Source organism: Callithrix jacchus, chromosome X, assembly GCF_049354715.1.
Source record: "Callithrix jacchus isolate 240 chromosome X, calJac240_pri, whole genome shotgun sequence".
In the NCBI taxonomy this organism is placed as follows: Eukaryota; Metazoa; Chordata; class Mammalia; order Primates; family Cebidae; genus Callithrix; species Callithrix jacchus.
Window position 1 is genome coordinate 58,250,666 of NC_133524.1, and position 25,744 is coordinate 58,276,409.

Below are 25,744 nucleotides of genomic sequence, written 5' to 3' on the forward strand. Positions count from 1 at the left end.
TTGCACAGAGCCACACAGGGTGACTCACATGGAGAAGCAGAGAGAGTAAAAGGATGTTGCTGCTGGCCATACACTTTCTGTGAGATTCTCCCCTCCCCTCCCCTCCCATGCATCTTCTGCTAAGCTTTCCTTTAGTCTGGATGCTCTGTAAATGAATGTAACTTTTGCAAATTACTCACCTAAACTGACTATACTCTCAATCTATGCAATCTATGCCATTTCCTCCTCAAGCTGTCTGTATTACCCATTAATGCCCCTTCTCCAAAGTCTTAACTAATGCTGGATGTTAACTCCACTCCTGAACTTCCTGCTAGATCCCACCCTAGGCCCAATGCAAACTTCATTTATCCACTTTCTACTAGACTTGATGTACACTCCATCCATTTCCCTTTGCCAAGTCCACCCCGAGATTTGATGAATACTCCAACCATAAAGAGCCTCTTACAGCCTTGCTGCACTTTCCATCTATACACTTCTTGCCATGTGATGCCACAGGCTGACTTCCTCCCCTTCCATCTGTACACATCTTGCCATGCAATGCCACAGGCTGACTTTGCCCTCTAGCCATTCACTCTCTGTCAGATCAGGCAACAGGCTCATATCATTCATCTTTGCCCCTTCAGCTAATTCCTTCCCTGTTTTGGCTACATCCCTCCAATCATCCCTCCACTACTTGTCATGTCATTCCCTAGGGTTTCCACTTGCTTCAACCACACACCTAACGTAGGTTCCTCCCTTCACTGGGTGATCCTTCTACTATGTGTTCTCTTAGGAGAGATTTACAATTTTTCATCTAAATATTTACTTGTTGGCAGTTCTTTCTTTCCTGTGAATGCTTCCTCCATTCCTGAAGTACTGCTGGGCTTTCCCTAAAGCCAGCTGTACTCACCACTACTGAATCTGATACTGGGTCCCTCTATAGACTGGTTGCATTCTCCATTCATGCAACTCCTGTGTGTTTTTCTCCTAGGCTGTATACTCCCATCACCACATACCTCCTGCTTTCTCTTCTCATGAGCTAGATGCTATCTTGACCCATTCACGACTTGCTGAATCCCTCCCCTTTGTTGGCTGCATTATTCATCCATGAAGATCCTTTTGATTTCTTTTTTAGGCTGATTGCTACCTCTACACAATAACCTCCTCAGAAGACTCCCTAGAGTGACTCCATCCTTTTTCATAAAACCTCTTCTGAGTCCTCATCGGGGCTAAATGTTCCATATATTCATGATACTCTTGCACATTCTTCCCCCATCCTTGATACCCACTCTCCCCATGTGCCACCAGTTATGTCTTACTTAAACTGGCTACATTCTCCACCTATAAACCTTTTTCCTCTACCTACAAACCCTTTTCTTAGACCGTATGCACTTTCCACTAGTGAAACTGCTTCAGAGTCCTTTCCTAGGCTGGATGCCCCTTCCAACAATATACCTTCTTCCAGAAATTCCTCTAGATTTGCTGTGTCCTCCAATAACGTACTCTCTCCTAAGACCTTTTCCACCATGGATTCTCCCTCCACTGACATACCGTCTGATAATTTCTCTTCTAGACATGCTGCAACCTCAACTTATAGCACCAAATGCGCAACTGTCTTCTAAGTTTACACACTTCCTGCTGAAGTGGTTTTTTCCCTAAGCTGGATGTTTTTTCTACCTATACATTCAATCCAATGTTCTTCTCTGGGTTGTGTGCTCACTTGACCCATGGATTTCTCATCAAGTCCTCCCATAGATTCCTTCCACCAAACGTGCATCTCCTGCTGATTATTTTCCCTAAGCTATATAATATTTTCACTCATATATTTCTTGCTATATCCTTCCCAAAGCTGGAGGATCCCTTTAAATATGCACTTCCTGCTATGCCCCCTTAGACGGGCTACAACCTCCAACCATGCACTAGTTACCAATCCCTCCTTTAGGAGTTTACACCTAGTCTGGATGTTTCCTCTATCCACAAACCTACTGTTGAATTCTGCCCATCTCAAATGCATAAATCTCCAGTCAACTTTTTAATTTTATGTTTCCAATTAAGTTCTCTATAAAAAATGATATAAAGAATTAAATTTTCACAGTATCTCTAACATTTAAAACTCTCTTTGTGGTTTTCCATGTAATTCCTGGAATCTCACAAAGATTTGTTCTTTCAATTTATGGATAGCACTGTGTTAAAATATTTTGGTTTATTTATTGTTATTACTAATGAGCTGTTAAAGCTTGTCATCTCCAGATAATTTTTTTGCTTTACTCTGATGCTTCCCAAAAGGCTCTGCAATCAGATAAAAATGAGAGTTCTTGTCTTCGATGACAAAAGACAATTTGACAACTTTGAGGAAAAAGGCAGTACCCCCAGTAACTGTACTTTGAAGAACAGTCTCTGCTACACACTTCAGTTAACAGAAGCTTCTGATGATACATAATCACCTTTAAGACCATGACAGTGAACAGAGGCAGTCCTCACAAACACCTTAGTTGAGAAGTAGTTAAGTAGTTTCATACAATCAGTTTTTTTTAAACCTAGCCTACCCAGCCTTCACCAAATAAAACAGAAATGAAGGTAATTGAGAACAAGTTATTTAGCTGCTTTACTAGATATCCAATAGACCCTAACATCTTAGTGCTGAAGACTGGTTTCTGTTTTCTAGAGGAAAACATTAATTTTTTTTCCTCAAGATTCACTTCTCAGGACAGAATAGAAGAAAGAGCAAAACAACAGGTAAAGAAGGCTGGGCTCTTGCCCCCACTGTACTATACATACTCATCATGTGACTTTGAGTCATTAACATCTTTGAATCATGGTGGCCACATCTGTAAAAATGGATACTAGTAATGTCTGTGTCAGATTAGCAAACCTATTGTCCAGCTTAGGTATGTGACTTAGCAGTTTGTAATTAGCAACTTTTTTAGCAGTATTTTGGTTTTTTTGTTTTTTTTCTTCAGATGGAGTTTCGCTCTTGTTACCCAGGCTGGAGTGCAATGGCGTGATCTCAGCTCACCGCAACCTCCGCCTCCTGGGTTCAGGCAATTCTCCTGCCTCAGCCTCCTGAGTAGCTGGGATTACAGGCATGCACCACTATGCCCAGCTAATTTTTTGTATTTTTAGTAGAGATGGGGTTTCACCATGTTGACCAAGATGGTCTCGATCTCTTGACCTCGTGATCCACCTGCTGATATTTTCTTTTACTTGAATCCTATTTTAGGGTTCCAAAGACTTTTGTGAAGAGTCTTTCACACCTGTAATCCCAGCACTTTGGGAGGCCGAGGCAGGCAGATCACCTGAGTTTGGCAGTTTGAGACCAGCCTGACCAACATAGAGAAGTCCCATCTCTACTAAAACTACAAAACTAGCTGGGCATGGTGGCACATGCCTGTAATCCCAGCTACTCAGGAGGCTGAGAAAGGAGAATAACTTGAACCCAGGAGGTAGAGGTTGTGGTGAGCAGAGATCATGCCATTGCATTACAGCCTGGGCAACAAGAGCAAAACTCTGTGTCAAAAAATAAATAAATAAATAAAGAGTCCTGCCATCTACATCAGAATACATGCGCAATATCTGTCACATACAAGGACCAGGAGATCTGGACCTTCAGAATGCTTCTGTTGTAAAAGATGTTCTCTCTGGGAGGCCAATCTGGTAGCCAGGCCTTGTATTCACGCCAAGATCAAGTCACCATTACTCTCCAAGTCCCCTGCCTCCTGGCTCAACCCTGGTGCTCATCTTTCCTCACACTTTCTGCATCTTTACCCAAGTCTGGCCCCTGCCAGCCCTGACACTGCTTGTGATCAGTGGCCTGGGTGGCAGCCATAGTCACCCCAGCCTCTTTCCTTGCTCACTTGGGTGTTAGTTTTCCCAATCTTAATAGGACACTGGCCACAAATGCTGTTCTGTCCACAGGGCACAGGCCGCAGGGATTCCTTTCTCACATTTCCCTCCCACCTGTTAGAAATGCACACAAGGTCCAAACCTGGGTGGGCTCATGCCTTTCCAATGACAGCAATTCTCTCCATCTCCCTGCCTCCCCTGGGTTTAGGATTCCTTACACATGTGGAAGGGGGATCTGGCAGGGTGCTGCATTAGCCTGATGCTATGCTGGCTGTGGCCCCTGTGTTTCCTGTGAAACCCACAAGCACAGTTGAGCATAATTCTTAAAGGGATGGCAGTCACTCCTGCTGACTGTCCCATGCCCCTTGACTCTGCAGAGGGCTTGCAACAGGGACTCATACAAGGTCAACCTCCAAACTCTACCTCAGACATGAAACAGAGTCTGAAAGAGCCCAGAAGCCTGGGTCATTATGGGGTCACAGTAATAGTTATTGTTGATGACGGCATAAACTGTAAGGTGACCACCTGACTACACAGAGGGACTCACCCTCCATGGGCCACCAACCTACTATGGCTTCTCCTGCCTTGAATGAAGATCCCAGATGTTCATTCCAGTGAAGTACCCAGGACATTATGTCTAGTTCTACCATAAACCACAACTGTAAGCAACATCAGCAGTTTTTAAATATCAGACAGCTACTTAGCCAACATGTCAACATTTGAGGAAAAAGATCAGTTTTTGGCCATTACCCATCCTAGAGGCACCACTTCTGACTGGAGGACACTGAACTAGCAGAAACCCATACCCTGAACACAAAGATATTTCACTTGGGCAAGCAGAGGGAGCTCTGCTGTTGCCATGAAGGGATCAGCTGAAGGTGATTTCCCACCTGCAACTGCTGGAGAGAGGCCTGCTTGCTGCTCAAATGCACAGGAGAGAAAGTGGTGACCTGGGCTAAGGCTGGAAATACTCTACAGCTCCCCATAAGGAATCACACAGTGGTGGGATGGGCATCTTGACAATGAGTTCCTCGGGAATATAAGGTTCAGTAGGCATCATGTGGCAAGAAAGTCTTCTGGGATTCAGATAACCACACCTCTCAAATGGCCCTAATGACAGCCCCAACACTATTTCCTTCCTTCTCAGGACACTCCTCTGAATTAGCCAAAGGCAAAGCTAGGTCCTTCTCCTTAGACAGAAGCAGAGAGAGATCGAGTCACTAGGTAGGAGGAGCATAGGAGATACCGCAGTGGGGACTGCCTGATTCGTCCCTCTGCCCCTGTCTCCTTCTTCTGTGGGGCACACTCCTGTCTCTCCATGGGGCTTAGCAGGATATGGTACTCACAGCCACTGGCCGATGTGCCCATCGGTCACCTGAGAACCAGGCCCACTGCACCCTGGGGAAGCCTACTTGCATGTCTGCTGTTAGGGAAGGAGACAGATGTAGCTGTTTATTAAGGGTGACCTTGTGCAAGCACTGTGTGGAGCAGCAGTTTACAGGCACAACTGGGCTCAATCTCAGAGAAACACACATATGGAGGAACTCTTATTACTCCCATTTTACACACAAGTAGACCTGCTCAGAGGGAGGAATTGAAAGTCCAGTATCACATGGCCAGAAGGTGGTGAACTGGGATCTGAAACCAGGCCTTCAGCTCCCATTGTTGAAGCCGGCTGGGCAGCCTCTGACCAACCATCTGTGAAACACCAGCAGGCAGCGGACTATGCCCCCCAAGGACCCAAGGAACAGGTGAAAACCTAAAATGTAGACACTAACAGGCAAGGGGACAGATTGCTATGACACCTGATGTGACACCTTTTTTAAACTAAGCACAGAGCAGGAAGTTTTGAAAAAGATTGCATGTGCTTTAGAAGCGATCACTTGGGACAGAATTATTTCTGTACCTCTTAAAACATATATTCAGTCACTGATAATTCTTTGGTGCTTTATGCATATTATGGTAATTATAATGAATAGGTATTTAATTTAAAATGAGATTGTTAATCATGTTTTAAATAAAATACATTTATCATTAAGCCAATTCATTAATAATTAACCATTAAAAATTTCTTGAATTGCCCATCTTAGGCCAGATCATAGGTTTTATATAATCTCATGATTTGTTTTACGAGTGTCCTGAAAAGAGGACAGAAAAGTATATTCACAGCACTAGCTGAGAATCCCTGTCTCAAGTCCTCTTTCATAATGAGGTAGGGTACAAAGAAATAAGAAATGCAATCCAGCAGGCCATCATTTATTTTATGCATTTTTCATGATGGTTTCTCACTCATTCCTCAATCTCCATGTAAAGTCCCTGTCCCATTAAGTTCATGCCAGCCAGTGTGCACCCTCTCCACCCACCCCTGTGACCACCGCACTCTGACTTCAGACCTTTGCTATCCTGAATAAAGCCTCCCGCGCCTCAGTGAGAGACTGCAGCTCCACCCCAGGCCCCAGCATAAGGCTGGGAATTCAACAAGCCTCGGAGGCCCCCAGCCAACTCCCTGGCCTCACAAGGCCTTCCTGTCGGAGGCAATGAGGAAGTCTCTGTGTCTACCCCAGCCAGTTCCTCCCACCAGGATCAGTGCCCTCACCATCACCATTGAAAACTGCCCCCTCTAAAATCACGGATTCAAACACTCCCCACACTGGCCACCCCTTCCACTCCTTCAACTCTCTAGGAATAGCTTCTCCTAGATGTCTCACAGACACCTCCCACACAAAGTGATGGAAATTGAGAGGAGTCAGAAGCGCTGTCATGGATTTACCCAGTTTAATAGCTTGGGAAGATGGAAGCAGCCTGGGGTCTTTCATAGATGGGAATTTTGGCAGCTGGAAGAGGTTGCTGATGAAGTCCTGCATGGCTCTGAAACTCAGTAATCCTCCTTCCTTCATCTCTTCCTCTCTAAAACTCAGGAACTCGCCCCATCCATCTTCTCCTCTCTGAAACTCAGGGACCCTTGTCTTTCTTCTCCTCCTCTCCAAAGCTAAGGAACTCTCCCTCCTTCTCTTCCTCCTCGAGTTGGGACACTTTTTATACCTGAGATGGGGTGTCAACTTCCAGCTCCAAGATCCATCTAAGCTGTTCATCCTTTTGCAGTGCCCTCTGCACGTGTTCTGGGGTGATACACACCCTGCAGCTGTTCTCGGCCTCCTGGCCCGCCTGCTCCAGGATGTTGGCTGTCAGGTACTCCAGAACACCAGCCAGGAAGACAGGTGTTGTTGAGCTCAGGCGCTGGGCATACTGACTTTCTCAGAGGGAGTGTTCCACGCGACTGACGGGAATGTGCAGCTCTGCTCTGCTGGAACGGGAACTGCGCTGTCTCCTAGGCTTACAGGAGCTGCAAATGCTTTTCTTTCCAGCCATGATGTTTTCTGGGGTTTGCCCGGATTGGCACAGCTTGTTTTTCCTGCTGGCCTGAGCCTCTCAATGTACTAGTGCTTAACACCGCCCACTGTACCTCATGCTCCAGCCCCTCATTGGTCAGGAGTTTCCTTTGTGACAACCTCCACTTTGTGACGTCATTAGTGTCCATTGGGTCCTGAGCAGGCCTCAGCCTAGAAAAGCCCATGAGAGGACCCTGGTCACCCTAGTAACGGGAACTTCTTTTTAAGGGAATGCCAACTATCTACCCGATTTTGACATTCTAGCAAAAACTGTGTGTTTCAATGAAAATCTTTTCCTTGTTCATAGGATACAACTCCATGTTATCTATCTGATTCTAGTCTTGCATTGTCTTTAAGCTCTTTTACATCCAATTGTATGTTATAGGTAACTGAGAGACATGCTCAACCTATAGAGACCTCAACAGTAGGCTCAGTCTCCCCCCACCAATACACACAACAGTAATCAAACCAGTTTTGCCTCCGTTGACATATTCATCTCAGTACTCCTTATCTGTATGCTGGTTTTTGTACTTTGTATTCTCCATTTTATTGGTTATATCTGCCAACTTTCTTATGTGATAAATATTTTAACGTGTTCACATTTGTGTGTCAGGATTTTACAGCCTTGATAATTATTTTTACTTGTTTTGAAGGACACACTGATATGTCCAATTGATTTACTGGCTAGAACCATGTAAACTTTGATGACAGAAGTGCACCACACACATGCAAGTTTAAAGCCTAACATGTGTTGTACTGTCTCTTCTATGTGAATCCAATTTACCAATAGTACTTTGTTGACTCTGTTTTTATAATTTGTTTTTTCCTCTATGCTAATTTAATGTTTTATTTTTGGTTCACTTTTGTTTTGTTTTGTTTTTGGCTTATTTTATAGCCAATAAGTTACTCCCATTGTTGAAAATCATGGTTGGGAATTTAGTTTTTGGCTTTGTATTTACTTTACTTTTTAACTAAGTTTACATAACATAAAATTTATCCATTTAACCATTTGAAGTATACAATTTAGTGTCTACACTACATTCATTATTATCTCATCCCTATCAGATTCCAGAATGTTAAGCAGCCACTCCTATTCCCATCTCCCCACAAGCCTCTGGCAAATATTTACCTATGTTTTATCTTTATGGATTTGCCTATTGTAGTCATTTTATATAAACAGTACAACACAATATGTGGCCTTTTGAAATCTGGCTTCTTGGCCGGCTGTGGTGGCTCACACCTGCAATCTCAGCGCTTTGGGAGGCTAAGGCAGGGAGATCACCTGAGGTCGGGAGTTTGAGACCAGCCTGACCAACGTGGAGAAACCCTGTCTCTACTAAAAAAATACAAAATTAGCCAGGTGTGGTGGCACATGCCTGTAATCCCAACTACTCAGGAGGCTGAGGCAGGAGAATTGCTTGAACTCGGAAGGTGGAGGTTATGGTGAGCCGAGATGGTGCCACTGCACTCCAGCCTGGGCAACAAGAGGGAAACTCTGTCTCAAAAAAAAAAAGGTTTCCTTCATTTAATATGTTTCAAGGTTCATTCACATTATAGTTTGTATCAGTCCTTTATTCATTTTTATGGCTATAAAATAGACCATGATATGCATAAATCACAGTTTTAAAATCAATTCCTTAGTTGATGGGCATTAGGGTTGTTTTCACCTTTGGGGTATTATAAGTAATGCTGCTATAAGCATTTGTGTGCAAGTTTTTGTATAAACACATGTCTTTGATTGTCTTGTGTATATACCTAAAAGTGCATTTGCTTGGGCATGTGACGAGAATTTGTTTTATGATCTGAACATTTGGATATTTTCTAAATAGATTGATAGTTTGTAGAGATCTGTTCTTTTTTCAGTGAGAGAAACCACAGAATCTGTTGTGTCAGTGTTCTGTCTGTCTATTTTTCAGCTCAAAGCAATGAAGAATTTCATGCTCTCTGGGAAGGAAACAACTATTGGATATCTGTACCAGGCGTTTTTACTGTTTCTGTGTTTACTCTTGAATCATGGCTGACATTTGTAAAATGGAAATTAACTGCTCTATTTCTCCATTCCTGTATGTCTGCATGTCTGTAATGTGGAAACACCTTCAGTTCTGATTGTGTGAGGATGTAAAATTTTCCTACCTCCACATTGTAGTAATATATTTGATTATTAATTATTCAAAATTAAAGGCTGAAACTTCCATCTTTTCATCTCCTTACGAATCATCCTTGAGACTTATTGCATCTGATACTCATGCACTTCCTTCTGGATCCTCCTTCTGGATCCTTAGTGCTGTTTTCAGCACTAAGACCCATTCTTCTTACTTCTCCCTCAGTCTGGATACAACTTCTTCCCATGCATGTCTTGTCAGTTTATCCTCTAGAATAATGCTACACCACTCCTGCTGAGTTTTCTTTGAATGGATTCTCCCTCCACTTATTCACCTCCTGTTATATTGTCTCCTAGGCTGACTGTATGCTTCAACTACGAACTACTTGCCAGATGCTCCCTTGGGCCAGTATAACCACTTACTAATGAACTTTCTATGAAGCCCTCTTCTAACCTGACTGCTTCCTCTAATATATTTCCTGCTTGATTCTCCTTTCTACTATGCACGTACTGATGGAATGACCCCTAGGCTGGGTCCACCCTACACCATGCAACACCAGTCATGCATCCCCAACCATGCTTAACCTCCCATGCTCCCTCCAACAATACATCTCTCCTGCCAAATTCTACTTTACAATGGATGCACCCTCCTCTATTAATATATCTCCTCCTACTTCTCCCCAAGGATAGAAAGTCTTTAAAACTCAACATTTTACTGTGTCCTCTGCTAGGCTGGTGGGACCTTTCACCAACAAACCTTCTGCTGAGTCCTATCTTAGGTGGAATGGCTCTTCCACCCACACATTTCCTGCTGAATCTTACCCTACACTAGATGTTTTCTACACTTAGGAATTTATGGCAATGTCCTAACCTCTGCTCTCTGCTCCTTCCATTCACGTATTTTCTGCCTAGTGTTTTTTCCAGGCTAGATGAACACTCCATAATTCAGTTCCTGCTAGGCCCTTCACTAGACTGGTTATACTGCATTGGTGTACTTTCTGCCAGGTCCTTCCTAGGTTGGCTGCACCCATGCAGCTCTGACTATGTCCAACTCTAAGAAAGATGTTCATTTGACCTATGTACTTCCTGGTGACTGCTTCTCAAGACTGTACATTCTACATATCCTTTAGTGTCACTCCTAAGCTAGATGTCCCCTTCACATATGCGCCTTCTGCCCTGTCCTTAAATTTGGCTGCAACCTTGACTCAGGTATTTCCTGCTAGGTCCTACCCTATACTGGCTGCTCCACTACTCATAAGTTTATAGCCATATCTGTCCATCTACTCACTGAATACTTCATCCATGAAACTCCTGCCAAGACTACCCCTAAGGTGGATGCTCTCTTCAGCCATGTGCTTATTCCCATATTAGTTTTTTGGGCTACATGTTTCTTCCACCTATGCACCTCTCTTTGGCCAGTTTCACTCTCCAACCAAACACCATCTGAAAACTTTTCCCCCTAGATTGAGTCTATTCTCCACCCTTGCACTGTCTGCTTAATCCTATCTTATTCCTGCTGCACCCTGCATATATAAACCCACAGATTCCCCACCTTGGTTGGATGCCTCCTTTACCATGCACATTTAGCCAGTTCTTCTGGCTGTATTCTACATGTTTGTTAATCTTTTTGATTCCTCTCATAACGTGGGTGCATCCTTTACATATATAGTACCCACTGGGTCCTTGTATGGATTTGCTGCTTGCTGTATGCATGTAATTTTTACAAATTCTACCTTAGGCTGAATGCCAACTCTTCCCATGAACCCTCTGCTCCCTCCTCTGACTCACATCTACTGGTTTTTTAGAAAATGGAATACTTCCACAAACCTTTAACTTCCCACTGTGTCCACCATTAGACTGTATGCTCCCTCTACTAATGCATCTTCTGCCTAATCTCCCCTAGGACTTCTGAACCCTCCATACTTGAACCTACTCATGATTTTCCCACATGTGCTCATGCACTTCTTGGTGGTTCTCACTGCATATTTTATGCAGGCACTTTCTGCAGGTTTTCCCCTAGGCTTGCTTCCCTTTCCTGTACTGCAACTGCTGCCATTTACCCCATTAGCCTGGATTCTCTATCTAGCAATGAACTGCCCACCTGATCCTACTATTGACTGAATATTTTCTCCACGCATGCATTTTAGCAACTACCTCCTTTTTGTTGGATGTTTCCTCTTCCCAGTGTATACCAAAAAGTGTCTAAAACAGGTCTCAATCAATTTAGAGGTTTATTTTGCCAAGGTTGAGAACACACCCAGGATAAAAAGACAAAAGTCACAGTAAGATCTGTGGTCCATGCTCTTTCCAAAGAGGGTGTTGAAGATTTCAGTATTTAAAAGGGAAATAGGAGGCAGAAGAGAAAGAATGGTTAATCATGCATTTGTCTGGTGTTCTTTATATCTGTATTTTAGAGAATATAAAGTACACAGAGTAGAGGAAGAAGTCAAATATGTATTTCTGTCAAGGTGGGTAGAGGGATGATTTCTAGTCTTGCCTTTGTCTCATACACATGAAGATAAGCTGTTAATTCACATTGTTAGGGTGAAATTAAACAGAACTCTATTTTAGGGTAAAGATTTTGGGGCCCACAAGGAATTTCCTTGTAAGAAGTTTGTGAGTGAAGCTACCTGGGGAGATATGTGGCCTTCTTTCTTTGCAGCTATCTGTTTAGGAACAATAGGAAGGCAGAATTTTGGATGACTCAGTTCCCAAGCTTAACTTTTTCCTTTGATATAGCGAATTTGAGTTCCTGAGATATTATTTTCTTTTCACACTATGCACTTCCAACCAGGTCAACCCCTTGGTGGTTTGCACCCTCCACCTGTATATCATCTTTTAATTCCTCTCCTAATATGGCTGTAGCCTGCATATACACGCCCTGACATGCTTTTAGACTGACTGAACCCTCCACTCATAAACTTCTGGTCTTGTCTCTGGCTGGACGTTTCCTCCACCCATTATCTGACCACTCTGTCCTACCATAGACTGTATGTTCCTTCTCCTTTGCACCTCTTGCTGAGACCTCATTTACTCTGGAATTTTCCTCTTAACATGAACCTCTTGGTGGATTTTACCTTCCAACCACACACATTCTACCCATTTTATGATAGCTTGGCTATACCTTCCACCCATGCACTTCCTGACATAACCTTCTCTGTGCTAGTTGAGACCTCACCCATGTACTTTCTGCTGGTAGTTCCCTAAGCTGGCTGCATTTTACACTATGTCCTTTCATATATGGATGACCTATCCACCATTCACTTCTTGATTATCTTCCCCGAGGCTGGCTGCATTTTACACACACACAGCTATTAAAATGCCCTGCCCTAGGCTGGCTACTCCGTGCAATAATGCACTTCATCCTGATTCCTACCATAGGTTTGATGCCTTTGCTACCCATGGACATTTTCACATATCCTTCCTGAAGCTGGTTTCAACTTTTAATGAATCTTCTCACAAATCCTCCCCTAATCTGAATACCTCTCACTTATGTACTTACTGCTAGAATCTCCTTTGGTGGCTTTCTCCTTCATTCATGAAAGTCATCCTAGTCCTTCCCTAGGCATGAAGCTCTTGACGCTTATGCATTTTCTGCCTAGTTTTACCCTAGGCTGCCTTCATTCCCAACCTCCTGCCAGATCCTCCCAAGGGTTGCTGCACCCATAACTCATGCACCACCAGTCATGTTCCATACATTCTGGCTGTCCCCTCAGATCATATGCCTTCATCAGAATACTCATCTAGCTTGAATCCTTTCTACACTCATTTACCTCCCTCAAGCTAACTGTATGCTTCACTTCTATACTTTCTGTTCCCTTCCCTATGCTGAATATAACCTCCACTCTTACACCTACTGCCTGGTCTTCTACCAGGTTAGTTTATCCCTTCACCCATGCACTACCTTCTGGTCTACTATTTGGTTAGATGTTTCTTTCACCCATTAATCATGAACTTGTTTCTGTGATAGGCTGAATGTTCCTTCTTCTCTTGTGCCAATTGCCAACATCTCACTTAGCCTGGATGTTTACTGGTCCCATGCACCTCCTGCTGGTTTCTGACACAGGCTGGCTGCAGCCTCCAATGATGCATATTCTACTTGGTCCTACTGTAGCCTGGCTGCACTTTCAATCCATGCATCTCCTGGCATAATCCCCCTATGCTGGCTGAAAATTGACCCATGCATCTGCTGCTTTTATTTCTTTAGACTGGCTGCATTTAACATCCATGCACTGCTACCATGTCTTTTTATATGTTCAGTGACCTTTCCACTGTTCATTTCTTCCTGGTTTTCCTATAAGCAGACTGTGTCCCCCACCCTGGCTTCTTTTGCTCTGTCCTATGGTGGGCTGGCTGTACCCTTCACAGTAATGCATCTCCTCCCAAATCCTTTTCCAGATGTGATGGCTTCTGCAACCTTACACGTTCTGCCATGTCTTACTTTTACTTTAAGCCAAGCTTCCAACTCATGGTGTGCATGCCACATATGGCCCAGAATCACTTTGAATGAAGCCCAACACAAATTTGTAAACTTTCTTAAAACATCATTTTTGTTACAATTTTTAAAATCTCATCAGCTATCACCAGTGTTAGTATCTTTTATATGAGCCACAAGACAATTCTACTTCTTTCAGTGTGGCCCAGAGAACCCAAAAGATTAACATCTAAGCTCACTGTTTTCACCACAAATGTATTACCTCCCTGATCTTCCTGCATACTGAATTCCTCCTTTACTCACACACTCCCTGGAATGGTTGCCCTCTCTATTCATGAATGTTTTCCTTGTTCTTTTCTGAACTTGAAGCTCCTTACAACTGTGTACTTTCTGCCTGGTCTTCCATTAAGTTGACTTCGCCCTTCACCCAAGCACATCTTTCCAAGTTTTTTACAAATCTAGTTTCATCATAAACCCATGTACCACCTGCCATGTCCTTCCTTTTTTAGATTTCATCCTCTGGCCTGCATTATCTGCAGAATACTGTTATAGCCTGGATACTCCTTCTACCTGTGCAGCTCCTGCCATGTCCATTTTGGGTGAGATAACATTATATATATATATATATTTATATAATTATAAATATATATAAAATTACTTTTATAATTATAATTATATATATAATTTTACCTAACCTGGGAAGTACCTTCACCTATATAATTTTTATTATAAATTGATAATTTATAATTTTATGTATTTATGGGGAACAAAGTGAGGTTATAATTTATAAATACAATGTGAAATAATTAAATCAAGCTTTTAAACATATCTATAACCTCAAATACTATCATTTTTGCTCTGAGAACATTTAAAACTTACTCTTTAATAATTTTGAAATATACAAGAGGCTACTATTAACTATATACACCATGCTGTGCAATAAATCTCAAAAATGTTACTCTTTTTTTAAACTTAGTTAACTTATAAAGTTAGCTAAGTTAAATGTGCATACCATATTTTCCTTATCCATTCATCTGTTGATAGGCACTGTTGATGCTAAACCTCTAAGCTTGCCACTCTTCTGCCTCTTATTAATGAACAATCCAACAATTGCAGAACTGGCACTCAGTCTCTGTCCCTTCCTCATCCAAATATTTGAAACACCCCTACTTATCCTCTATCTTTCACTATCTATAGATTGATCCTATCTTTGAAAACATGAGGTATATTTTAGGCTGCCTATGTCATTACAGACTGCATTTGGCCATTGAAAGTTGTCCTTAGCATTAGGAGAAATATCTAATGTAGATGGCAGGCTGATGGGGTGCAGCAAACCACCATGGCATGTGTACACCTATGTAACAAACCTGCACTCCAAGTGAACTTAGACTTTATATCTGTTGACCATCATCTCCTCAATTTCCACAATTTCCAACCTCTGTAACCACCATTCTTCAGTCTGCTTCTGTGAATTTGTTTTAGAGTGCACATTTAAGTTAGAATATGCTGTATTTATCATTCTGTTACTGGTTTATTTCACTTAGCATACTGTTCTCTAATTCTACCCATGTTGTTTCTTTTTTTTTTAATTTTTTCTTTTCTCCATGTTGTTTCAAATACCAGAATTTCCATCTAGTTTAAGGCTGAAAAGCATTTCATTGTGTATGCATACAGTTATATGCCACATAATGGTGTTTTTGTCAATGATAGACCACATATATGACAGTGGTTTCATAAAATTATAATGGAGCTGAAAATTTTCTATTTCCTAGTGATGTTGTGTTGTCCCTCTTAACATTTTAGTGTAACGTTACCTTTTCTATAATATGGGTATGTTTAGCTACACAAATACTTATTATTGTATTACAATTACCTACAATATTCAGTACAGTAATGTGATGTACAGGTATGTAGCCTAGGAGAAATAGGCTATACCATATAGTTTGGTTGTGTAGCAGGCAATACCATCTAGGTTTGTGTAAGTACACTCTATGATATGGTCACACAACAACAAAATCACCTAACAACACATCTCAGAATGTGTCTCTATCATTCAGTGACACATGTGCATACCACATTTTCCTTATCCATTCATCTGTTGATAGGCACTTAAGTTGCTTCGGTAATTTGACTGTTTTGAACAGGGCTGCAGTAAACATGGGAGTTTAGATATCTCTTTGACAAACTGATTTCAAATCTTTTGGGTTAGTATCTAGAAGTGGGATTGTTGGGTTATATTGTATTCTATTTTTAGCTTTTATTGAAGAAACTCCATATGGTTTTCCATAATGACTGTACTAATTTACATTCCAACATAGTGTACAAGTGTTCTCTTTACTCTACATCCTCACCAACACTTGTTACCTTTCATCATTTTGATAATAGCCATTCTGACAGGTATGAGACACATATCATTGTGGTTTTAATTATAATTTCCCTAATGATTAGTGATGCTGAGTATTTTTTAATATATCATCTGTTGGCCATTTATATGTCTTCTTCTAAGAAATGTCTGTTAAGGTTCTTTACCCATTTTTTAATTTTAGTTTTTTTATTGCTATAGTTGTTTGTGTTTGATATAAATTGAATATGAACCCCTTATCAAATGTATGGTTTCAAATATTTTCTCCCAATCCTTTTTGGAGATAAATTTTTATAATTGTTTTCCGTGCTGTGCAGAACTATTTTAGTCTGATGTATTCCCGTTTGTCTATTTTTGCTTTTGTTGTCTGCACATTTGGGGTAAAATCCAAAAAATCATTGTCTAATCAATGTCATGTAGTGTTTCTCTTTTGTTTTCTTCCAATTGTTTCATAGTTTCTGATCTCACATTTGAATCTGTAATCAATATTGAGTTAACTTGGGGGAACGTTGTGATATAAAGGTATAAGGGGCCAGTTTCATTATTCTACCCATGAACTTCCTATCAAACAATACTTAGATTGGCTGCATTCTCTACTCATGCATCACTTGCTAATTCCTTCTGTAGGTAGAGTGCTTTCCTCACTCATGCACTTTCTGATGCCTGCTGCAGTAAGCTCGATTTTCCCTCCACTCATCCACTTCCTGTGGAAAGTAACATTAGACCAACTGTGCCTTCTACATGTGAACCTCCTGCAATGTCTTACTTTAGGCTGTATTTATACTCAAACATATCATCTTTCATGAAACCCTTTACTGGATGATGTAATCTTACATTGATGCCACTCTCCTATCCTTCCCCTAAGATGGCTGCATTCTGCATGCATGTATCATAACCTTCCACAATCTGAGTCCTACCACCACCCATGAAACACCTGCCATCTCCTCCTCTAAGCTTACTGCACCTTCTGTATATGTACATGCTGCCAAAACATCCCCTAAGATGGAGATTATCCACACACATGCACTTCCTGCAGGATTCTCCTGTGGCTCCTTGCCTATGGGCAGTCACCACAGCTTCCAACCCATTCAAGCTACTGCTGGCATGATTAATGAAACTATCTTACACTCTTATATACCTGATGATGTCCCAATTCCATTTCTCACTAAGATAATTCAACATTTCTCCACTCAAATTTACCTCCTACCAAATTTTGCCACTACCACCTCTCAACATTGCTCTTTATAAATGCTAAACCTCTAAGCTTGCCGCTCTTCTACTTCTTATTAATTAACAACCCAACAATTGTAGACCTGCCACTCAGTCTCTGTCTCTTCCTCACCTAGATATTTGAAAAACCCTTACTTGTCCTCTGTCTTTCACTATCTATAGATAGATCCTATCTTTGAAAACCTGAGGTATATTCTAGGCTGCCTATGTCATTATAGATTATATTTGGCCATCAAAAGTAGTCAATTTAGCATTAGGAGAAATACCTAATGTAGATGATGGGTTGATGGGGTGCAGCAAACCACCATACCATGTGTATACCTATGTAACAAACCTGCATGTTCTACACGTGTACCCCAGAAGTTAAAGTATAATTAAAATAAAATTTGTCAATTTACAGAAGCCAAATCAGCTAAGGTAGCCAAATCTATTTTCTAACATAAGTTTGTCACTTATTCCAAGACAACAAGATTAATCTCTATACTGATAGCAGACACACCTTTAAACAAAATACACGAATTTAGGGTAATTTACTTGTTGACAAACATAAAACTAGCTGCAAAACAAAGCCCATCCAACCCCACTGATAAAACCTTACTAGCTCTCATGGTACATAACTCCCATGAGAGTCCTTATTTAAGGAATTCAAGGTAAAGCAAATGTTAGCAACAGATATAGAGAAGGCTAATTAAAAATAAGATGAGTATGTTATCTAGACAAACTCTGGCGACATCTAGACAGTCCTTTGGTTCCTCCACAGGCTGTTACCCCAAATCTGTTTTGTATCCTTTAAAAAATGACCTACAGCAAGGGAAATACTTTCATAATATTGTTTCTAAACACTAGTGGGAAAGTTTTACTTTGATTACAGAACAGATCACTTTTACATGTCTCATCTACCAAAAGCAGAGCTAAGGAGACTGTAAAGTTTGGACATGAATGAAAGCCTTGTCCTCATGGTCTCATCTACACTGGCAAATAGATTTTATACAAATTATCATCTCTCAAGGTTATCAATATCTATTGGTCATCACATGCCTGTTTTCCAGATAGCCAGTATCCTTTTCTTTTAGGCCACTGCAGTTAAAGTACTTTTAGAGAAAGTCTTCCCTCACCCCAGGGTATCTCAGCTTCCTTATCCAGAGATGAAGGAACTCACTTCACTGGCAAAATTATTCAGTACAGTTATGCAGCCATAGGCCAAGGAATGCCAAATAATGCAAAGTATCAGGGCTGGATCCATCATGGCCTATTAGGAGCAGCTCAGGTTTGCAGCTCCCAGTGAAAGTGCAGAGGGTGAGTGGACGCCACATTTCCAGACAGATTTTAATTGCCCATGGACCAGGAGATTCCCAGGCTGAGGAGCCCCACAGTTTGCAAGCGTGGCTGTTGTGGCTGGTGGCTGTTTTGGCTGGCACAGCTGTTTTACCAGTGCCCCAGTGCAGCAGTTTTCCATACAAAATACACGGGTCCAGGTGCCATTTTAGCTAGCTATTGGAGCTCCGGGAAGACAGAGTCACCCACTCAGCTGATTAAAAAGGAGACTGAAAGAGAGAGCCAGGCCAGGAGATTCCTGGGCAAAAAAGCACCACAAATCTCAGCACCACTGCTTCAGCTGGTGCAGTGGGTCACTGCATGGGAAATCACACAGATCCTGGTGCCTTCTCAACAGGCGACTGGAACATCTGGGAGACAGTTGACCCTTCAACTGGAAAAAAAAAAGGGGCTCTGAGGCAGGGAGCCAGATGATCAGGCTCGGCTGGTCCTACTCCAACAAAAAAAACAGCAATCAGAAACGCTCTGGATTGAGAGTTTCATATCAAGCATAGTTGAACCTGGGATGGTCCAGCTATGTGGGGGAGGCACGTCTGTCATTACCGAGGCAGTCCACCACTACGGAGGTAGTTTGCAATTGCTGAGGCAGCCCGCCATTACAGAAACAGTTCAAAAATATTGGGTTGCCATTGCCTAGGCAGTTCTAACTACACCTGTATGAAGAAGACTGCAGGGAAGTTCACACGGCAGCTGGGTGGAGCCCACAGCAGCTCAGCAAAGCCTCTGCAGGCAGACAGTGACTAGGCTGTCTCCACCTGGGCAAGGCAGCTCTGAACAAAGGCAGCAGCACAACAAAAACTAATAAATAAATCCCTAATACCCTGGGATAGAGCACTTAATAAAAAGGGGGGGTGTTTATGAGTTCTGCTGCAGCAGACTTAAACATACCTGTGCAGCAGCTCTGAATGAAGAACGGAGCTCAGCTCAGCACTTGAGCTCCTATAAAGGACCGACTGTCTCCTCAAGCAGCTCCCTGACCCCCATATATCCAAAGAGTCACCTCATAAAGGAGAGCTCAGACTGACATCCGGTGTGTATCCTTGTGGGACAAAGATAGCAGCAGAAGAAACTGGCAGCAACCCTTACAGTTCTGCAGCTGCTGCAGGTGATCCCCAGGCAAGCAGGGCCTGGAGTGGACCTCAGCAGTCCTACAGCAGAGGTACCAGAGTGTTGGAAGGAAAACTAAGAAACAGAAAGAAATAACTTCATCATCAACAAACTGGTCATCCACTGAGAGATCCAATCTGAAAGTCAACAACTACAAAGACAACAGGTGGAAAAATCCACAAACCTGGGAAGAAACCAGTGCAAAAAGGATGAAAACACCCAAAACCAGAATGCCTCTCCTCCTACAAGTGATCACAATTCCTCACCAGCAAGGGAAGAAGGCTGGTTGGAGAATGAGTGTGATGAATTGACAGGATCAGGCTTCAGAAGGTGGGTAATAAGAAACTTCTGTGAGCAGAGAAGATTCAAGATGGCACTGTAGGAGCAGCTCAGGATTGCAGCTCCCAGTGAAAGCACAGAGGGTGAGTGGACACTGCATTTCCAGATGGATGTTTATTGCCCACAGACCAGGAGATTCCCAGGTGGAGGAGCCCCACAGGTCACCAGCGCAGCTGTTTTGGCCAGTGCCACAGCACAGCGGCTCTCCATACAAAATACACTGGTCTGGTAGCCCTGTTAAACTGGCAACTGGAGATCCAGAAAGGCAGATTAGCTCATTCATCTGTTTAAATGGGAATGAAACATAAAGCCAGGCCAGAAGATTCCCGGGTAGTGACGTTGTTTCAGCCAGCGCAGTGGGTTGCTGCATGGAAAATCACACAGGTCCCGGTGCCCTTTCAGCAGGTGACTGGAACACCTGGGAGACAGTCAACCGTTCAAGTTAAAAAAAAGGGGTCTGAGGCAGGGAGCCAGGTGATCAGGCTCAGTGGGTCTCACGGCCACAAAAACAAACAAAAAACAACAGCAATTGGAAACGCTTGGGGTTGAGAGTTTCATGGCAAGCACAGCTAAACCTGGGATGGTCCAGCTCTGTGGGGGAGGGGCGTCTGCCATTACCGAGACTCTCCACCCATACGGTGGAAGTCTGTCATTGCTGACGCAGCCCGCCATTGCCAAGGCAACCAACATAACAGAGAGAGTCTGCCATTACAGAGGCGGGACAACATTGCTGAGGCAGTTCTAACCACACCCATATAAACAGGACTGCAGGGAAATACACATGACAGCAGGGCAGAGCCAGCAGGAGGTCGGACACCATAGCAGCTGAACAAAGCCTCTTCAGGCAGTGACAAGGCTGCCTCCTTGCTGGGCAGGACAGCCCTAAAAAATGGGAGCAGCACAACAGACACTCATAAATAAAGCCCTAACTCCCCAGGACAGAGCACCTGGGGGAAAAAAGGGGATTTATGAGTTCTGCTGCAGCAGACCTAAATGTACCTGCCTAGCAGCTCTGAATGAACAATGGAGCTCACAGTTCAGCACTTGAGCTCCTATAAAGAACAGACTGTCTCCTGAAGCAGCTCCCTGACCCCTGTATATCCAAAGAGTCATCTCATAAAGGACTGATAAGACTGACATTTGGAGTGCATCACTCTGGGACAAAGCAGAAGAAGAAACTGGTAGCAACACTTACTGTTCTGCAGCTGCTGCAGGTGACCCCCAGGCAAGCAGGGCCTGGATTGGACCTCAGCAGTCCTAAAGCAAATGGACCAGACTGTTAGAAGAAAAACTAAGAAACAGAAATAACTTCATATCAACAACCTGGACATGCACTCAGAGACCCAATTGGAAAATCAGCAACTACACAGACAACAGGTGGATAAATCCACAAAGATGGGAATAAACCAGCGCAAAAAGGAGAAAAACACCCAAAACTGACACATCTCTCCTCCTACAAGGGATCACAACTCCTCACCAGCAAGGGAACAAAGCTGGATGGAGAATGAGTGTGACGAAATGACAGAATCAGACTTCAGAAGGTGGGTAATGAGAAACTTCCGTGAGCTAAAAGAACATGTTCTAATTCAATGCAAAGAAACCAAGAACCTTGAAAAAAGATTTAATGAAAGGATAACAAGAATGAACAACTTAGAGGGAAATATGAGTGAATTGATGGAGCTGAAAAACACAACACAAGAATTTCATGAAGCATGCACAAGTTTCAACAGCCGAATTGACCAAGCAGAAGAAAGGATATCAGAGGTCAAAGACCAACTCAATGAAATAAAATGAGAAGGTAAGATTAGAGAAAAAAGTGTAAAAAGGAATGAACAAAGTCTCCAGAAGTGTGGGAGTATGTGAAGAGACTTAATCTACGTTTGATAGGTGTACCTGAATGTGACAAAGAGAACGAATCCAAGCTGGAAAATACTCTTCAGGATATTATCCAGGAAAATGTCCCCAACCTAGTAAGGCAGGCCAATATTCAAGTCAAGGAAATACAGAGAACACCAGAAAGATATTTCACAAGAAGAGCAACCCCAAGGCACATAATCATCAGATTCAACAGGGTTGAAATGAAGGAGAAAATGCTAAGGGCGGCCAGACAAAAAGATTGGGTTACCCACAAACGGAAGCCCATCAGACTCACAGCAGATCTCTCAGCAGAAACCCTACAAGTCAGAAGAGAGTGGGGGCCAATATTCAACATTCTTAAAGAAAAGAACTCTAACCCAGAATTTCATATCCAGCCAAACTAAGCTTCATAAGTGAAGGAAAAATAAAATCCTTTGCGAACAAGCAAGCACTCAGAGATTTTGTCGCCACCAGGCCTGCTTTACAAGAGTTCCTGAAAGAGGCACTACACATAGAAAGGAACAACCAGTACCAGCCACTCCAAACATACCAAATGCTAAAGAGCATCAACAAAATGAAGAATCTGCATCAACTAATGAGCAAAACAGCCAGGTAGCATCAAAATGGCAGTATCAAATTCACACATAACAAAAGTAACCCTAAATGTAAATGGGCTAAATACCCCAATCAAAAGACACAGACTGGCAAATTGGATAAAAAGCCAAAACCCATTGGTGTGCTGTATCCAGGAAAGCCATCTCACATGTGAGGATACATAAAGGCTCAAAATAAAGGGATGGAGGAAGATTTACCAAGCAAATGGAGAGAAAAAAAAAGCAGGAGTTGCAATTCTCATCTCTGATAAAAAAGACTTTAAAGCAACAAAGATGAAAAGAGACAAAGAAGGACATTACATAATGGTAAAAGGATCAATGCAACAAGAAGAGCTAACGATCCTAAATATATATGGACCCAATGCAGAAGCACCCAGATATATAAGGCACGTTCTTAATGACTTACAAAGAGACTTAGACTCCCACACAATAATAGTGGGAGACTTTAACACTCCACTGTCAATATTAGACAGATCAACCAGACAGAAAATTAACAAGGATATGTAGGACTTGAACTCAGACCTGGAACAAGTAAACCTGATAGACATTTACAGAACTCTCCACCCCAAATTTACAGAATATGCATTCTTCTCAGCACCACATCACACCTACTCTAAAATTGACCACGTAATTGGAAATAAATCACTCCTTTGCAAATGCAAAGCAACTGAAATCATTACAAACAGTCTCTCAGACCACAGTGCAATCAAGTTAGAACTCAGAATTCAGAAACTAACTCAGAACCACACAACTTCATGGAAACTGAACAACTGGCTCTTGAATGCTGACTGGATAAACAAGGAAATGAAGGCAGAAATAAAGAAGTTCTTTGAAACCAATGAGAATGAAGACACAACTTCCCAGACTCTCTGGGACACATTTAAAGCAGTCTCTAGAGGAAAATATATACCAATAAGTGCCCACATGAGAAGAGTGGAGAGATTCAAAATGGACACCCTATCATCAAAATTGAAAGAGCCAGAGGAGCAAGATCAAAAAACTCAAAACCTAGCAGAAGACAAGAAATAACTAAGATCAGAGCAGAACTGAAGGAGATAGAGACACGAAAGCCCCTTCAAAAAAATCAATAAATTTAAGAGCTGGTTTTTTTTTACAAAATTCAAAAAAATAGACCACTAGCCAGATTAATAAAAAAGAAAAGAGAGAATAACCAAATAGATGCAATAAAAAACAATAAAGGGGAAATCACCACAGATTCCACAGAAATTCAAACCATCATCAGAGAATATTACAAACAACTCTATGCACATACACTAGTAATCCTGGAAGATATGGATAAATTCCTGGGCATTTGCATCCTCTCAAGCCTAAACCAGGAAGAAGTCAAAACCCTGAATCGACCAATAACGACATCTGAAGTTGTGGCAGCAATTAAGAGCCTACCACACACAAAAAAAGCCCAGGTCTAGATGGCGTCACAGCCAAATTCTACCAGACAGACAAAGAGGAACTGTTACTGTTCCTTCTGAAAGTATTCCAAATAATCCAAAAAGAGGGAATCCTTCCCAAATCATTTTATAAGTCCAACATCATCCTGATACCAAAACCTGGCAGAGACCCAACAAGAAAAGAAAACTTCAGGCCAATATCCATGATGAACATAGATGCAAAAATCTTCAATAAAGTACTGGCAAGCCGATTGCAACAGCACATCAAAAAGCTTATCCACCATGATCAAGTAGGATTCATCCCGGGGATGCAAGGCTGGTTCAACATACACAAGTCTATAAACGTAATTCACCACATACACAGAACCAAAAAAAAACCACATGATTATCTCAATTGATGCAGAGAAGGCATTGGACAAAATTCAACAGTGCTTTATGCTAAAAACCCTCAATAAACTTGGTATTGATGGAACGTATCTCAAAATAATAAAAGCTAATTACGAGAAACCAACTGCCATTATACTGCATGGAAAAACTGGAAGCATTCCCTTTGTAATCTAGCACTAGACAAGGATGACCTCTCTCACCACTCCTATTCAAGATAGTACTGGAAGTTCTAGACAGAGCAATCAGAAAAAAAAAAATAAAGTGTATTCGAATAGGAAAGGAGGAAGTCAAATTGTCTCTCTTTGCAGATGACATGATTGTATATCTAGAAGACCCAATCATCTCAGCCCAAAATCTCCTGAAACTGATGAGCAACTTCAGCAAAATCTCAGGATACAAAATCCGTGTGCAAAAATCACAAGCATTCCTACACACTAATAATAGACATCAAGAGAGTCAAATCATGAACGAACTGCCAATCACAATTGCTACAAAGAAAATAAAATACCTAGGAATACAACTAACAAGGAATGTAAAGGACCTCTTCAAAGAGAACTACAAACAACTGCTCAACAAAATAAGAGAGGACACAAACAGATGGAGAAACATTCCATGTTCATGGTTAGGAAGAATCAATATTGTGAAAATGGCCATACCGCCCAAAGTGATTTACAGATTCAATGCTATCACCATCAATCTACCAATGACCTTCTTCACAGAACTGGAAAAAACCACCTTAAACTTCATATGGATCCAAAAGAGAGCCCACATAGCCAAGTCAATTCTAAGCAAAAAGAACAAAGCGGGAGGCATCACACTACCGGACTTTAAACTATATGACAAGGCTACAGTAATTAAAACAGCATGGTGCTGGTACCAAAAAAGCGATATAGGCCAATGGAACAGAACAGAGGCCTTGGAGGCAACACAACATATCTACAACCATCCGAATTTTGACAAACCTGACAAAAACAAGCAATGGGGAAAGGATTCCCTGTTTAATAAATTGTGTTGTGAAAACTGGCTGGCCATGTCAGAAAGGAGAAACTGGACCCCTTCCTAACACCTTACACTAAAATTAATTCCAGATGTATTAAAAACTTAAACATAAACCTAACACCATAAAAACCCTAGAAGAAATTCTAGGCAAAAACATTCAGGACATAGGTGTGGGCAAAGACTTCATGACCAAAACACAAAAAACATTGGCAACAAAAGCCAAAACAAACAAATGTGAGCTAATCAAACTGCACAGCTTCTGCACGGCAAAAGAAACAGTCATTAGAGTGAATAGACAACCAACAGAATGGGAAAACATTTTTGCAGTCTACCCATCTGACAAAAGGCTGATATACTG

The 25,744-nt window shown here is 42.0% G+C and overlaps 2 pseudogenes; both read right to left on the bottom strand.

Annotated features, from left to right (window-relative positions):
- Positions 1 to 6,583: 6,583 nt before the first annotated feature.
- On the bottom strand, positions 6,584 to 7,253 carry LOC128930652 (histone H2A-like 3; annotated as a pseudogene).
- Positions 7,254 to 7,349: 96 nt separating this feature from the next.
- The window catches only part of LOC103790964 (chromodomain-helicase-DNA-binding protein 4-like), a 114,711-nt pseudogene continuing 96,316 nt past the window's right edge, over positions 7,350 to 25,744 (bottom strand).